Here is an 18224-nt window from a genome sequence, read left to right on the forward strand (position 1 = left end):
AATAAAATGTCTAGGCAGGTCGGGTCACACATGCTAATTACGTAAATGCTTATGTCAAGTTAGGAAGTTGATTTTACGGTAAATGTTTAGGCTTAAAGACACCCACCTTACGATATTAGTGTCAACCATAGACCGGTTCCTAGAGTGTAATACCACTCAAATTTAATAGTGTCATTATTTTATAAATTCGAACTTCGTGGACGAAGTTCCTTTTAAGGAGGAGATATTGTAATATTCCAAATATTTTAGTGTTTCTTATAAATAACCTATTTTATATTTAATATATCATATTGATTTATCCATACTCTTTAAAAAACCCAAAAGACATTTACTGTAGCCAGAACAGTAACTCTTGTCATTTCTGCCCATTTTGCCCTTGCCTATTATTCATCCTATTTTTCGTTCCATTTATCATTCCTCACCAGACATTCTCGTTTCTCCCTCTTTCACTCTTCCACCTTCAATTCCCCTCACTTTCCCACCTACTATTACCATCTGCGCACACTCATTTTCCCCACCATTCCCCATATCAATTATTCATGCTTATGCAGAGGATAAATGAGATCTATGTGTCGATCAAAGTCGCCAGCGAGGGACATCGGCGGGTTAGATGAGGTATCTTAAGTTTAATTAACCCTTTGCTGCTGATGTTAGATGACGTATGTTATTGATTGTGAATTAATTAAATAAGTTAGGGTTTAATTTGAATTAAATTAAATAAGTTAGGGTTTAATTTTTTGGATTTAAATTGGTTGAATGCAGTAATCTGCAGCTTAAAAGGTGACTGATTATGTTCGAACTGAGGAGCGTCGCCAGCGAGGGACGTCAGCATTAGTGAGGTACTTTAAGTTTAAATTAACCCATTGCTGCTGATGTTAGATGAGCTATATTATTGATTGTGAATTAAATAAGTTAGGATTTAGGGCCTCAAAGGAGAAGGATTGCCTATTTTCGCACTCGAATACATTTTAATTTAACCGGTTTATTTTATTTGTTTTTATACCTATTTTCTATTTTCCTAATTTCTTGTGGCGACCTTTGCATGTGGGGGTGGCAAAATTATTATCATGCTATAATTCCAATGTAAATTTCTGTTCTATTTTGGTGTTTCGCTATTGTATTTGATCTCCTTTCCTTGAGATGATTTGGGGATTCCTGCATTTTTTTGGTTGTTGTGATGCCCTGTTTTCGTGCATGAAACTGTTGCTCTATATTTAGTCCCACAACATTATTTGTTTATTTTTGGTCCAATAACATTATATGGAAGTGTAGAAATGTTGAAGAACATCCTTATTTGATGTCGTTGATTTATTGGCTCCAGTTAGTTATTCTGTATAAGTTGGGGTGATTTGATTATGATGGATATAGAGATGTAGTTAAATAATCCATTAGCTTTCTTAGTCAAGTGGGCGCAGGGTGTGATTATTAATCTTCTAAAGAACACGCATAAGATCGAGCTGTTGCTGAATTGACCCGTGCTTTAGTCCGTCTATTTGTTGTCCTTGAACTGACTAGAAGGTTCTATTAATGCAGGCCACTCTCAATCGTAGGAGATAAATCTAACGACAAAAAGACGAGGAGCAATCCTCAAAACATGTCAAACTGGACTCCGCTGCACAATCTAATCCTGAAAAGCACAGGTAACTGTCGTGCATTGCGTGCTCTGTAATTATATTTATGTGTATGATATAGTGACTGGGATGGGAAAGCTTATTGTCACCTTTATTAGAAAATACTCTCAAGCTATGGCGCTTACTCAAATGTTTGGACACGAACATGGTAGCTGCATTCTTGTAGACATAAGCACACTGCTTATAAATTAGAATTTGGCTAACAAGATTTGTTTTCTCACAATTTTTTATTTATTTAGGGGAGATTGATTGTGGTCACTTTTTCTTATTGTTATTTATCACCCAGCTGCACTTTTTATTTTGGGATAATTGATTGTGGTATGTACACATAATCATGTTGTTATAAGATGCAATATACCGTAGGGAAGATAACTAATTCCACTAAAGTTATAATTTACCTCATACATACCTATAACCTCAAAGTTATTGACGCCAACCACAACTCCATATGCACCAATTACGAGGTTGTCCAGTGTGCCCACGCAAGGGAGAGCTACCTAACACTCTTAACAATTAAGGAAAGGGTTTCGGCATTCGAAAGAACCTGGAGCCTACTACCGTACTTATTAAACATGATGTATTCACCTGGCATGGAGAACCCTTCAACAAACCAATTGTTCAATCCCCACCTCTTCCACCGCAAAAACACACATGGTCACCTGAAAACCCAACGAATGTCGTGAACTGCTTGGGAAGCGAAAACCCATATTTCTATAAAGTTCCGTCAGACTTAGAAGCCGCTGTTAGGCGTCATAGGAATGCTTAGGGTTACAGCATTCAGGTTATATTCCTATAGCAGCCATTTGTAATGATGTAAGGATGGCCGCTACTTTTATGATTTTGTTGGCAGTTAGCCATTAATTAGGATATAGTGGTTTTAGAAATGATGAAATAAAAAAAATGACTGGTAAAATGTAAGCCCATATTATTAATTTGAGCTTGTGACAATTTTTGTTATGCATCTGAAAACAATGTATGCATGTTTTAAACACAAAGGTAAGGGGTAAGGCTCTAGGTAATGTTCTATATTATACTTGGTTTAGATGTAAAAATATCTAGGGTCCTGTTCAGATGTTCATGTTGTAAATATCTAAATAAGTGCATTCTCATTTTAATGTTCGATTTGTTATTCTTATTATATGATAAATAGCTTATCCTAGAAAATTTGCAAGGCCGCTTACTCAATATCTCTTACGTGAATAACAGGTTGCAGGACATATGTTTGAGGCTGAATTGAGTGGGTACAATGCTAGAATAGACATTCTAGAGGGAGATATGCTTGGGAGACTTCGGGTAAGAACTTTTCTGCGGGCCTCTTCCTCTAGATAGCGTACGTTGTTTGTATGTCTTGTATTTGTTGTTCTATTTTAAGTTGTGATCTTCCGAGCAACAACGAAAGGGCTAGAAAACCATTGTGCAAGGTTGCTTAATTCATAGTGCGGCTGATGAGAAAGCTGGCCAGGAATAGAACATGGAGTTTGAAATGATACAATTAAGAAATATGAATACACAATTACACATAATACTTATCAAGTGTATTCAACTATTTAAACCATAAGTAAAAAATTGTGAGCGTATGGCTTATATAATGAGTGTTGATTTCAATTATGTTAATATTAGTATGTCAAAGATGATCAGATTGTGGCAGTGCAGTGAAGCTGGTAGCAATTATGTTATTAATTTCTTTTGTTCTTGGATGTGGTATGATGGGTAGGTGTTCAATGTTTGTTTATTTGATTATAGTTACTTTGTAATTTGAAGTAACTTGGGATTAGGATTTAGAGTCCTCCAAAATATATTTAATATAGACATCTCTTTTAAGCGTCATATCTATTACGGCTATATGTTTGAGTAGAGTTAGTGCATTGAATTCTGGTCACCAAAGGAAATTACTATTGTTCGAGATCGGCTCATAAGGGTTTGTTTAGAGAGGTGAGAAGATATTCGCATTTGACGGTGAAGATTTCTTTTGAGACGGTCTTATATTTGACATACAATTAATAATATTTGGCTTAAAGTAAATCACATAAAATACTTGGGACTTAACGGAAATCACAAAAAAATAAATCTCTGTCGAAATAGATTCTGGTGATCACGAGTGGGATTGTTCAAGTAGATAAAGGGACATAAGAGATCTATAGGGATAGCAACCAAGAGAGTAGTCTAATCGAAAATGCGATCATCATATGGATAGGTTATGATACTCTGACTACGATCATCAACAAGGGATATATATGCTCTTTGTTTGCTTTTGTTTAAATTCGGGAGGAAAGGAGGGAAAGGGAGGGAGAGAATAGAGCATTTGTGCTTAGTTTTTTATAATTTGTCTCCGCATAGACGGTGTACGCGCCATTGATTTCGACTTATATGAGACTAACTACATATCTATCACAACATCACGGAATGTGGGACAAGCTCCATATCCTTATTCTAAAAATGCCGTGCTTAATAAGGCATAACATATGGTTGATGGGGACTAACTTATTCAAGAAAAAGGCAATAGGATAGGGTGATTCTTAGTTTTGTTTTTAACTTCCCACGTCATGTTAGGGGCTATGTTTAGTGTTAATGTTTTTAAGTGGGTACTTTTTTTTTTCAATTTCATAAATTTGGTATCTCGTCTTTCTTAAATCATATAAATTCCCGTACTTGGTAGTTTAGTGTCGGTCTTATAAGAGGCAGGAGGAGAAGGAATTAGACATGGAAAGGGAGAGGGAGAGGGGAGAAGGAAAGAGAGGTTGGGATAAGGGGCAGATGCATAGGAAGAGAGTGAGGGAGAGGATGAAGGATAAATGAGCTTTGCTTAGTATTGCTTAGACGAAGAGGAGAGCGGGAGAGAGACACTATGCTTAGTTTATTCATATTGGGAGGGAGGTTGAGGGAGAGGGAGAATGGGCCGGAGGTAGAGGGAGGGTAAAGGGAGGTTTGACAATTGAGAAGATGGGAGGAGCAGTATCATTTCAATGTTGATGTTGGTCATTGAGTTTTTCGATCAGGTTTGAGATCGGACATTATATGTTAGACTCATTTTAGTGCGTTGCAATTAGGACATGGGTCTTCTTATCATGGTTATGAATTGTTCAACCAAGTTTTCGAGCCATTTTGGGTTATGTGGGTTTTGCTTCAAATAATTTGATGTTGGTCATTGAATCGGGTATTGCAGATCAAGTCATTTATAGGTCCGTGTTTTTATTTTCCCCTGTTTGGTCAATTTTGTAGGGAATCGGGACTACATATATCCATTTTCTTCAGAGCCACCCATTTAACTCATGGGTTTGATTTTTTGTTATTTAATATATAGATTCTTGTTGCTGCTGATGATGGTTCATTTTAAAGTTTTAGCGGAACGCTCGCTGCTCACGTCATAATCCATGAGGTGGATGGTTAGCCTACTACTCCACTGCTGTCAAATTATTTTACATTCATGTAAAGCTAGAAGTTCCCCTTGCCTATCTATTACTTTGTCTCATACAACCTAACCTAACATAAGAGAAGGAGAGGAGGAGAGTACCATATGCAAAGAGAAAAGGGAATGAAGACAGAGAGGGGAATGGGGAAGAGGGGGACGAGGAGGAACAGGGGGAGGAGGAAGAGGAGGTGAGAATTATGTAAACCCCGTTGACATATTTGCAGTATTCGAAGTAAAGGTATCCATAAATTTTAAACTATTTTACGTAAGAATGCTTGCTATATAAAGGACGAGAAGGAGGATGAGGAGGAAGAAGAGGAGTAGGAAGGAAGGTCTTAGCAAAGGGAAATTTGACTCATCTAGGAAGAGATGGAACTATTAGGTGATCAAATATTGAAGACAATTATGACATTTTGTTTTCTTTGAGATAGTCTCATATGTGACATAGACCCAACATAATTTTGGGAAGTAAAGAAACGCAACTGTTTTTCCTATTTCACGCATTGCAAGTTGCAACTCCAAAGTTAACAGCATTTTGCCATCTGTGGTAGGGAAACCCACTACTGGCTATAGTTATTAGTCACCAAAAAAACACCTACTATAACATCGTATTGTGGGGCTTTTATGAGACCATTTTCTTGATAAAATGAAGCTAAGCCCAATTTTTTTTTGATATTATCCTCCTTAAAGCTTTACCCAGTCACACACGGTCTTTACTTGTTTTGTTGCACTTAACTGCTCATAATGTGAACTTTTCACTCCTCGATTCCTTTTTCGTGGTATATTACCATATGCTTGTATGTGTTTTTGGTAGGAAATATTTCTTAGATGATTGTCTTGTGTTTGTTTGACGACATGTTACAATGTTATGTTTCAGATTATAGACTGACATGTTTTCGTTTTGGAGAATGAAGGGAAATAGGCCAATTAAGATCACGACTCACATAACTCTAAATTTGACCCAAAGAGCTGGGATATAGCACGTCCAAAGGGTTCTCCGCTTTCTTATATGCTAAATATTCAAGAGGTTGTACAAGTTGGTTACGTGGCGCAAAACCCTCGCAAAAAAGGGGACGGAAGCTCTGAAGGTGGTTCCCAGCCAGCACCAAGAATCTTGCCGTTGTTGAAGAGGTCACTACTGCCGCACTTGTCCTGCCTAATGTATCTGCAGATGGCTCTGTAGGCTGTTCCAAACTCTAACCCTTTTACATAGTCAATGTATGCAGGTGCGGCATAGTCGAATGCTTAATAGGTAACCTATGATAGGGCCCTTTGAGTCTATGACGACATGTCTGAACTGCTCATAATAATTTATGTAATAATAGAATGTGATGAATTCGTTTGTGTTATAAAGTAGATCAGTACTACCATGACGCCCTTTATTGCATGAGAAGTCATATTTTGAATGATAGGCTATTGTTAGTGTGACTTGTGAGGAGGATAAGGTACTTGGTATACTGTTCGAATCTAACAACTACGAAGTATATTTTTCATTGAGAGAAAGAACGATATTTGATATTTTTATCCGAATATACTTTACTTGCCTTACCTCCTCTCGATTAAAGTTATTATTTCTCCAAATTGGGGCACCGTGCCCGATAGGGCGCGGTGCAACAACTAATTTAAAAAAAAATATGAAGTCGGTTTATGTTTTGGTAGGATCTAACCCTTATTTCTCTTTATAAACCTACAAATAGTCCATATGAGCCGCCTAACATCATCTCTTTCTCCTTGGCACATTGTTTGTTGCTTTGTCATCATGTCATTAATTCAATTTAAATTGTATAAAACTCTTCGAGAATCCTCGTTGCACGATCTTCGACCATTGCTTCCTGTCTCTTTCATTGAAACCTTTTATGCAATTTCTTAGTTGCTCGATTTTGTCTTAAGGTAACACGATTCTACCGATCCTATTATTATTATTATTATTATTATTATTATTATTATTATTATTATTATTGTTGTTGTTGTTGTTGTTGTTGTTGTTGTTGTTCGGAGTCATAAGTGATATGTGTTGGTTGCCATCTTTATATGGTGTTTATGTGTCGAATTGTTTATGTGGTTGATTGTTGTTATTGAATATGTATACATATATATTAGTAGTCATATTATTTTATATATTAATTAGTTTTGAGGGTGAGAAGGGTTTGGGAACTTGAAATCAATGTTATGAGTTGATTAAAGTAAATTTTAGTTATTTATAATCAGAGGATGGGTAAAGATCATGGACATATCGTTGGTTGAAGATGGACATATGGTTGACTATATACTTATTATAAAGAGAATTGAAAGTGTTGTACGTATAGATTATGATGATGGTTAGAGTATTATGTTGTTGGTGTTTATGATACGGCTTATCCTTGTGCATTGAGATTGTTATTTGGGTATTAATTTTAAGACTGTATATTTGGAGTTGGTTGTCAGAATACGGTATTCAAGATTATTGTTTTCGTATTGTATTTTAATTGTCGTTCCTTTATTCCTTGACTTGTGGGTGAGTAGCTTGGAGTTTATACTCTAAGTGTTGAGCACGGTTCTTTGAACCTTTGACAATATCGATATTGAAATTGAGATGGAAATTGGTTACTGGTATTGAGTTATGGGGCCTTTGTGCCATCTTGTGTTTACGGTCTGAGTGACCATGGTTATTGAGTTATTGAGTTATTTGAGTTTGAAATCGATATTGAGATGGAAGTATTGTTTCGCGGTCTTATCCGCCAGTTCACTTACCCCTTGTCCTTGGCTTAGGTTCGACGATGAGAATACGATGCTTGGTTACCTTGGAATATTATATTATGAGACAGAGTAATGAGTGAGATGGAGTAATGAGTTGAGAACTTGAGATTGAGTTAATTATGGGGACGAGAGTGACTATTATATTGTGGAGTAGCTTTGAGGTACTGATTAGTTTATGGGGAGTGTCTTTATTATTCTCTGTGTTTATTTTTATTTTTTACATGTCTGCGTTTTCACGCCATGACCAAAAACTATTCTGCTTATATTGAGGTATTATCTGTTACTCAGCTTTCTGGCTGACGTGTTTTCTCCCTTTGGGGCTACTCGTCATGGGGGTAGTTCCTTTCTGGCTTCTGATTTTCTTTTCAGGTGACTTCCGCTGCTGTTCAAAAGGATTTGTTTTCAAGTCAAGTTTTTATTCGAGATTTTGTAAAAGTTTTATTTCATTTTTTTTTTATCATGTATATTTTATTTTAAACATTTTTAAGAAGAGACCTTGTATATTAATTATAATACCTCTCTATTTTGGCTCAGGATTGAATATAATTATAAGTTTTTAATTAGCCGAAAATGAGGGGTGTTACATAGAGAAACTCTCGTTTATGACTAGGTCGTCCTACTACACATGCTTAGTCTAATCCGATTACATGCCTCTCGAATTATAGAATGAATTAACAAACTTAATCTACGATTACGGCCAATAACCAAAGATTAAACGTTGTGGCGCAAACATGTGATAGAAACAATTAGACAATATTAACTTATCCTCATTTCGACATTTATATATTACTTAATCATGCATGGCTTCCCTTACTCCTTAAACAAATGCAACTACTCTAACATGGTGGAAATGTAAATTAAACTAATGATAAATGAAATGGCAAACATAATGAAAATATGAATAAGAAATTACCTTGCAGTTGGAAATGAAAATGGAAATGGAAGAACAATACTTGTAATATAAATTACTTGTAAATGTAAATTGTTTTAAAACTTGAAATGTAAATGGGAAATGTAAATAACATAAAGTAAATCTAAACTAAACTAAACTAAGAGATAACCTAAACTAACTACTAAATTTAGAGAGAATTTCTATGTAAAAGTGTGTAGAAAGATGGTGTGTCAAAGTGTTGAAGTCTACACCCTTTATATAGGAAATGAGGGTTGAAACTTAGAGTAAATACAAGGGGTCAACCCCAAATATTTTCTCTTAATTGCTTGATTAATTACCAAAGGAATCCTAAGTGAGCCACTAATTCTATCTTAACTCACTTGGTTAAATGTGATATTAGCATCCAAAGCTTCACTAAGCATCCAAAGTTTCCACCTTAATTGGACTTCAAATCTTGGGCTTGACTTTGCATAAGACCTTATTTTGCATTTCTCATTTTAATCCATATCTTTATGTATGCAAATCCATGTAACACTTCAAGTTTGGTCCAATATTTGCTTCACACTTAGCCTTGTATACTAGCTCTTGCAAATTTGTTAGAAATAAGCTCCTAAAAGCTCAAGTTCCTACAAAATGTGACAAACCATACAAAGACAACTAGAATACAATATTAACTCATAAAATCACTAAGGTTAGTGCAATAATCAAATATATTAGAGCTAAAATAAGGAGACAAAGTCTATATAAAATGGAGCGTTTGGCTCGACAGTGCTACCGCGACGCTTTCTCGGTTCCCATCGATCCTCCACGGATGATGTTTAGGGAGCCTTCGGAGGCTCAGAGGATAACAGACATGGATGGTGCGAGTGGTGACGCCCTCTTTCTTCTAGGCGTGGAGTACGCGGAGTTTGTTCATCAGAGGTTGGCGTACTGGCCGATCGTGGTATGCATCATTACTTGTCATTTTTTATAAAACCGATAAATGATGAATGATCATCAAAATAACGAATTATTTTTAAACTTGCAGGAGACCAAGGTGGCGGAGGTCGAGCCCCCAGCTTTTCCAGAGACACTGGAGTACACAGACGCGGCGGTCATGACGACGATCTCAGAGATCCGCGACTTCAGCGAGGCGGTGACTGACGCTGGCTTGGACGGGTGGCAGCACATCATGAGGAGGGTAAGCCCCCGGCTTTGGCTATCTTTAATTTTTGATGTTTTGTTTTCATATGAATGCATTTGCTTGAACCTTTTCTATATTCGAATGAAGGTGGCACCGTCCAGGCACGTGGAGCTGTGGAGGATGGCCAACCGGCTGCAAGCCGCAGCCATCGAGGCCCTTGTTGGTGGCTCAGGGAGGCATGTATAAACCTTTTGTACCCGATTCTTGTTTCTTATCTTTACTACTTCCGACATTGTTGATGTGACTCATATTTGAGCACATTTAGTCCCCGAATTAACCTCGTTCCCATGCTTTCTAGCATATATTAGGGTCATTTCTTATCTTTAGTTTCCCATTTTGCGTATTCTTTGAGGTTTTCTGACCTTGGTAGGAGAGGATTGCTAACCTTGCATTTATGGAGCTAAATGGATTGCATCTAATGACCAAACATTGAAGAGGAGACCGGCACTAGAGGCGTAAGCAAATAAATAAAGTGAAATGGGTAATGATAAAAAGATTCTTGCATCCCCAACACAATCCCCGTGGATTGTTAAGGAGCCAAACAAGAGAAGAACTCTGTCCAACGATCCGAGCGGCCCGAGCTCAGGACGAGCAGATCAGAGCAACGATCCGAGGGGACCAGAGCAGGATCCGAGCGGACCAGAGAACGATCCGAGCGTCCCGACTACCAGCCCGAGCGGATCTTCTTACAGGACCAGCTGTGCATCAGGTGAGGATGAGCGGATCCTGGTGGGAGTTGCAGCATGATTCGTGCATGTCCCTCGGGAGTTGCAATTCCTCAAGCTTCTCTTAGGGTCTTAATAGTCATTTAAGCCCTTAGTAATCCTAATCCTTGTACTTAATTTTAGTATAAATACCCCATTGTACTACCTAGATTATCATCAAGCTTTAATCAATCCTTAATCATCTCTTAAGTTAGTCTTAATTTAGTTGTAATACACTTCTTAATATTAATCACATCTTAATCTTTCCTTAATTTCTCAATTGTTCTTATTTTTATTTGGGTAATTAGAATATTATTGGGGTTTATTGGAGGATTGACAACTTTCCATCAATCATCAAGATTACTTCTATTATTATTTGCTTTATTATTTTCGATCATCTCAATAGGTATAATCTCTTTTACCCTTGTTTAATTATTGTTAATCACATCATTTATTCATCATGTTTTGCTTTGTTAATATGATTGACAACCTTATTAGCATGCTAAACTTGATCATGAGTGAGTAGTTCTTTAGCTAGGGTTAATGGGGAATTAGGGGAAACAAACATGGGGATTGATCTATGCTTAATCTAATATGTTTTCATAATTAAATTTCTTGCTTGTTGTGATTTCAACCTATGCACATGCTATATTTGATGAAATGCGAGCCTATGAATCCTTGCATTTTTTTAACCATCCCTTATCTTTTCAATGAGGCTTGTAAGACATAAACCAACTCGAGCCTCATTAGACCATGCATAGAGTTGAATAGGAGGAGACTAAGTCGACTTGTAGGTGTTGTACAGTCTAAACGACTCGGCTTCGGGACCTAAATCTTCCTAGGGATTGTAAGGTATACACTAACTCGATCCCATCATAATAATAAGTGATTGCTTCTAATTGAGAACATGTTTGTATGATCTATTTCCATGAATCCCCTATGAACCCATGACACCTTAGTGCCTTTAATCAATTGTTTACAAACCCCTTTATTTGCTTTACTTTGTTTTCATTAATTTACATTCATCCTGGTGATTAGTTTAGATTACATCTCATCTCAACCCATAATTTATGACACCCTAATACATAGCTACTTGCAATTGAAAATCCTACATCAATACCCGTCCCTTGGGATCTGATCTTTACTTACCTCTTTACAAAGAGTAGTTTGTGAAGTTATAAATATTGTTTTGGTTGGTAGCTTTTGATGACGAGTTTTAACCGGACCAAAAATGGCGCCGTTGCCGGGGACGGTGTTCAACTGATTTGATTTTCGTTAATTGTATTTAGTTGTGTCTTTCTTTACCTTGGGGAAAGTAATCTCCTCAAGGTTGTTCTAATTGTTTTCGAGTTATTTGATATTTTGCATGACTAGGAGGTCACAAGGTAATTTGTTACATATTGATTTTGAGATTGAAAGGAACTTAACCAACAATAGAAGAGTTGCTAGCTAGAGGTACTTCAAGAGTTGTAGGTGTTGGTGAGATTGTGGACATTCAACCAAATAACATTGAGTTTGTCAACCGTTTTGCAAGAGAAGGAGAGGATAACCCAATTCAAAATCCACCACAAAATCAACCTACAATGCCTAAATTTTCATCACATTCCGTACCAACCGAGGAGAACCTACCAAATGGTACTCCTACACCACCACATTTAACTGGTAATTTCATTGCCAAATCCGCATTCATACAATTAGTTGAGAGAAGTCAATTTGGAGGGATGCCTAATGAAGACCCTTATTCACTTATGGAGACTTTTTGTGACTATTGTGATGCAATTTCTCAAACCGGAGTTACTCAAGACCAAATCCGATGGGTATTATTTCCTTTTTTCTTTGATCGGTACCGCAAAGCAATGGTTGAATAGTCTAGACAAGGCTACCCTTGGTATTGATTCATGGAAGAAGTTAGCAATTGCCTTCTACAAGAAATTCTATCCTCCGGAGAAGACTAATATGTTGAGAGCCCAAATCACCGGGTTCAAGAAAAGGGATGAGGAATCATTATATGAAGCATGGGAGAGATTTAAGGACACTTGTCGTTCTTATCCCCACCATGGGCTTAGTGAGTGGTTCCTTGTGCAACAATTTTGGAACGACCTATATGAAGACTCCCGCAATGTTCTTAATATGGAATCCAATGGGATGTTTACCGAAGTTGATGACAATAAAATAGGGGCCAAAGAGGCCAATTGATAAAGATATTGTGGATGCTAGTGACAAGAAAAGAGTTGTGGAGAACTCTAAGGAGGTAGATCCTACTTCCAATGAAATTTCAAAGAAGAAGAATGAAGAGAAGGTTAAGGAAAAAGAGCCTATTGTGATTAGACTTCCATTCCCAAGTCGCCAAGCTAAGCCTAAGCTTGATGACCAACTTGGAAAGTTCATGGAAATTGTGAAGAACTTAGAAGTCTCAATCCCATTCACGGAATTGATCAATCATGTTCCGGCTTATGCAAAGTACATGAAGGACATTCTAACCAAGAATAAATCCATCCAAAAGTTGGAGACTATTGCTTTTACCAAAGTGAGTAGTGTTATTCTTCAAGGGAGTTCCCCTCCAAAACTCAAGGATCCGGGAAGTTTTTCTATTCTATGTACCATTGGTGACACTACAATCAACAAAGCATTATGTGATCTTGGAGAAAGTTTAAGTGTCATGCCATACTCGGTATGTAAGAGGCTAGGAATAGGAGAACTCAAATGCACCAACATCACTCTTCAAATGGCAGATCGATCAACAAAGATACCTTTAGGGGTATGGAAGGATGTGCTCGTGAGAATTGGCAAATTCTTCGTCCCGGTAGACTTTGTCATTGTAGACATGGAGGAGGACTCTATAGTCGAGAAAGTGATAGGAAGAAGTTAGAATCTCTATGCAAAGATCAAGCCATGGGTAAAGAAATACCACCCATATGGAAGAAGAAAGTGGATGACCTTCAAGTAGCCCTATTCGGAGAGCAAGGAATTTTAAACAACAACAATGTGAGCTTGAATAGCTCACCCATCATAACAAGTAATGAAGAAGGCCTCACAGGCCATGACAACAAGAAAGAAGAGTTGCCCTTGTCAACTCATGACATCATTGGGGAACAAGCTAGTGAAGTTTGCGGTCTATGGGACGACGAATTTGAAGGATTGGTCAATCCTTATATTTGAAATGTTATGACCTTAGACCAAGGCTTTGTTGATCCTTGTCATCACTTTGACTTGGATGACTACAACTATGAAGAGAACAATGTACAAAGGTCTACCCAAGACCACTATCATGAAAATGAGCAAGCTTTCGACTACTTCTACAAGGTGTTGAGCAACATCAACAACACCTTGGCTTTGCCCCCTTGACATCTCATCCAAGAATGAGAGTTTGGTGGAGTTCTCCCTAAACCACCATTTGTAAATATTCTAACCCCTTAACTCGCATTTTATTTCCTTTATTGCATCTTTGTCATTTTTGGATTTGCATTTTCGTGCTTTGATCAAGATTTTTGACATGAGAGCAAGTGAGGGAGGTATTTTAACATGTTTTGATGTGTAGTGTTTGACCAAGTGTGGGGATGGCAAATGCCTAGGCTAACCAAGGCTTTGTGGTGCACGCACAACATTTAACGAAGGAGAAGAAGAAAAAATGACATGGGAAAAGGAACCCCCACGAGCGGACCTGAGCTCGTGGGAGCTGAAGAGGATCCGAGCGTCCCCAGCAACGATCCGAGCATCCTTGCCTTAGGACGTGGGAGCTGGGAAGGTTTGAATTAAAGGAAACGTCTTCTAAGGGAATCTGAGCAAGCCAACTTCAATCCGCTCGTCCCCGACCTCAGGACGCTCGAGCTATAGTGATTCCGCGCGTCCTGGGAAGTTCCAAATTTGTCAAATTTTTGCTGTAAGGAAATCTGCGCGTCCCAGGAAAAATCCAAGCATTCTAGCAGAAATCCGCTCGAGCTGTGGAGGATCCGCGCGTCCTGGCACTGAATTGATTTTACAGTAAATCCTGTAAGACGATCCGCGCATCCCGACAAGGATCCGAGCGTCCCTGAGCTGTACTTAACAAAAACACTGAACAATTCCCTTCCTTCCCAATTCATTTCTATCTTTCTAAACCACAAACGCACACCTTTTCTCCCACTTAAACCCTCAATCAACCCATTCAAAATCACCAATTTCTCAACAAAATTCACCACCTTTCAAACAAAACTTGCTCAAAACAACATTAAATCACTCCTTTATCAACAAAAGACCATTTAAACATCAATTTCCTCACAAATTGAATCAATTTTCTAGGGTTTGGGCAAAAATTCAAAAATCCTAAATTGATTGAGAAATTGGTTGAAGTTCGAAGAAGAAAGGAACATTTGATACCGTCGTTTAGTACCAAAAATAAATACCTAAAACTACTAACAGAAGCTAGCGGAAGTAGGGTCGATCTCCAAAGGGAGATGGAAAAATATATGCTAAACTAAGTCTGTTTGTGTAATTGTTTCTTGGGGGTTTAATGGTTGTTCCAATCTAAGGAGATCAGAAGAGAGAAATAAAGTAAGAGAAATAAAGAAGAAAGTTGGCAAATATCAAGGAAAGAAAAACAGCTAAAAGACATTGAAATTTATAAGTCACGTTGCCATTCTTCAACAATATGTTTCTAGAGCGAGAAACGATTTAGGTTAACTTCATCTTTGATTAGCAATGGCTCGACAAAAAATAAATCAATATAAATCTAGTAGAGTAATTAGAGTAATAAATCATAATAATTCTCAAAAAACTCCTCAAAAAACACAGATTAGTAATAGTATTTCACATAATAATAAATCTGGTTCTAGGTTTCAACATCTCGATCAGGAAATTGATGATCCTCAGGTTGATATACAGGTTGAGGATTGCGTTCTTGATAAGGATGGGGAAATCATGCCTTTCAATTTCAGTAATGGTATGGATTCAATCGCTGAAGAAGATTCGGATGATGGAAGCAATTGGGCGGAGGTGAATTCGCGCTCAGGGTCAGATTATGAAAGAGTAAGTCCTCTTCGTTTGACTTCTGATGATACTGAATCTGAGTTAGCGTATTGGTCGACTGCTGTCTATTGTTACATGCTTGGTGCGAATCCTCCGTTTAAGATCATTGATGGGTTTGTAAAGCGGGTCTGGGGATATACGGAATATGATCAGATCTCTTTTCATTCCAATGGTATATTTCTTGTCCGTTTTAAAACTGAGGCTATGAAGTTAAGAGTCTTACAGTCTGGGCCTGTCTTTTTTTATAACAAACCTGTGGTTCGCAAAGAATGGACGCCGACTGCTAAGTTGATTCGTGAGGCTGTTGATATGGTACCAATCTGGATCAGGTTCTATGGATTACCTCTCAAGTTTTGAGGGAATGCGTTGAACAAGATTACAGGTCTGGTTGAGGTTCCTGTGAGGTGTGATAGCAATACACAACTGAAAACCTTCATAGGGCATGCGAGGGTGATGGTTGAAGTCAAAATGGGGGCAGAGCTGCCTGATGTGATAGAATTCACTGATGAGTTGGATGTCTTGCACAGGTAGATAGTGCACTATGAGTGGAAGCCTGTAATTTGTACGGAGTGTAAGGGTGTGGGTCATGTGGCTAGAGATTGCAGGACAAAGCAGCAGAAGGGGCAACAGCAGGTTAGACAAAAGTGGGTCCCAAAGGGGAGGGTTCAGCAACAACCTGTTGTTGTACCTGAGCCTGTTGTGATTCCACCACCTGCTAGTTCTTTAAGGCTCCAACCCAAGAACAATTTTAGCCTTTCCAGAGGTTTTGTTACTCCCATACCTGTGTCATTTACTCCTTTCTCTCCAGCAAGAGTTTTGACTAAATTTACTAGGCAAGGGGGTATGAGCATGGGAAGTGCTAGGAGAACTTTTTTGGAGGTGCTTGAGCATTCTGTGCAGTATAAAGTGATTGAGGAGGAACCGGGGGAGCAAGGCCTTGTCATTGAGAATGGGTAGTATAGGATTCTGGAACGTGCGTGGTATGAATAGTGTAAATAAGCATAATGATATTAGGTGGTTTCTGCAGTTAAATAATTTAGGAGTATGTGGGCTATTAGAAACTATAGTTAAAATTTATGCAATTAATAAAGTACATCAAGGGATTGGTTCTCATTGGTCTTTGGTTCACAATAATGACAACCATGATGGGGGCAGGATATGGATCATCTGGGATGCAAGTAACTATGATGTGGAGATTTTGAGAAGTGAGGCTCAGGTGGTGCATACCAGAGTTACTTTTCTACCAAATGGGAATGTTTGGTGGTTATCAATGGTATATGGGTTTAATAAATTGGCTGATCGTTCTACTCTATGGCAATCTATTAAGTGTATGAAGAATTCTATTAGGGGTCCTTGGGTTGTTATGGGTGACTTTAACAATGTATTGGCTATGAATGAGAGGATTGGGTCAGAGGTCACTGATGCTGAGATAAGGGATTTTCAGGAGTGTGTTGATTATTGTGGGTTGTGTGATATACCTGCTCAGGGAGCCTTTTTCACATGGACAAACAAACATGAGATTGGGGACTTGAAATTCAGCAGAATTGATAGAACACTAGTCAATGATAGCTGGCTTTTAGAGTATCCTAATACCATTACCATGTATCATCCTGAGGGAGTTTTTGATCACTGCCCGTGCACTATGAAGCTCACCTCTAAAGTAAGGCCACAGAATAGATGCTTTAAATACTTCCAACATGTGGGGGAAGGATCCTGATTTCCTTAATACTGTTCAAGCTAGTTGGAGGGTTCCTTTGTATGGGTATAAAATGTTTCAGTTAGTTAAGAAACTTAAAATATTGAAACAGCCTTTGAAAGAGCTTAACAGAGCTGGATATGCCAACATTGAGACCACCACTAAGGTTGCTTTGAAGCATCTTCATAGCAGGCAGACGCAGTTGCAGGGTGACCCTACTAATATTGAATTGCAGCAGGCAGTTAAGGATGCTGATCTCCTCTATAAAGAACGTGAGATAGCTATGAGAAGTTTTCTTGCACAAAAGGCCAAAACTCAATGGCTGAGTGATGGTGATGACAATACTCATTACTTTCACAGTGTCATCAAAGCTCGCAGGATGCAGAATAGGATCCTTGGAATTTGTGATATGGATGGTAATAATCACACTACCTCTGCTGATATTGAAGAAGCTTTTATAAAATACTATAAAAATCTTCTGGGTACTCAAACTAAGGTGGTTAAGGTGCATAGGGGGCATAGTCCAGCAAGGCAAGTTGGTAACTAATGAGCATAAACTGAGGTTAATTGGTGATGTGACTGATACTGAGATCAAAGAGACTTTGTTTTCTATACCTGCTGATAAAGCGCCTGAACCTGATGGGTATACCTCTCAATTCTTTAAAGATTCTTTTGATATTACCGGAGCTGATTTATGTTGTGTTGTGAAAGAATTTTTTTCTGCTGGAAGAATGCTTAAACAAGTCAACTCTACCACCTTGACCCTAATTCCTAAGAAGAACAGACCATTGACAGTGGCGGATTTCAGACCAATTGCATGTTGCAATGTGGCCTATAATGTAATTTCTAAAGTGATTTGTGCCAGATTAGCAACTGTGCTGCCAGATATCATTAGTGAGAATCAGAGTGCGTTTTTAAAGGGGAGGGACATTGTTGATAACATTATGATTTGTCATGATTTGGTAAGGC

At 38.0% G+C, this 18224-nt stretch overlaps 1 long non-coding RNA gene across 2 annotated transcripts; it reads left to right on the forward strand.

Moving 5' to 3' along the window:
• Positions 1 to 357: 357 nt before the first annotated feature.
• LOC141605741 (uncharacterized) lies at positions 358 to 8309 on the forward strand. Of its 2 annotated transcripts, none has more exons than XR_012526452.1 (6): positions 358 to 615; positions 763 to 839; positions 1534 to 1640; positions 2838 to 2924; positions 5948 to 6930; positions 8116 to 8309. It is a non-coding gene; the product is annotated as an uncharacterized LOC141605741 (long non-coding RNA). The 2 variants fall into 2 exon arrangements; XR_012526451.1 differs by having other exon boundaries at positions 360 to 615; positions 5955 to 6930.
• The last annotated feature ends 9915 nt before the right edge of the window (positions 8310 to 18224 follow it).

This window comes from Silene latifolia, chromosome 10, assembly GCF_048544455.1.
Source record: "Silene latifolia isolate original U9 population chromosome 10, ASM4854445v1, whole genome shotgun sequence".
Taxonomy (NCBI): Eukaryota; Viridiplantae; Streptophyta; class Magnoliopsida; order Caryophyllales; family Caryophyllaceae; genus Silene; species Silene latifolia.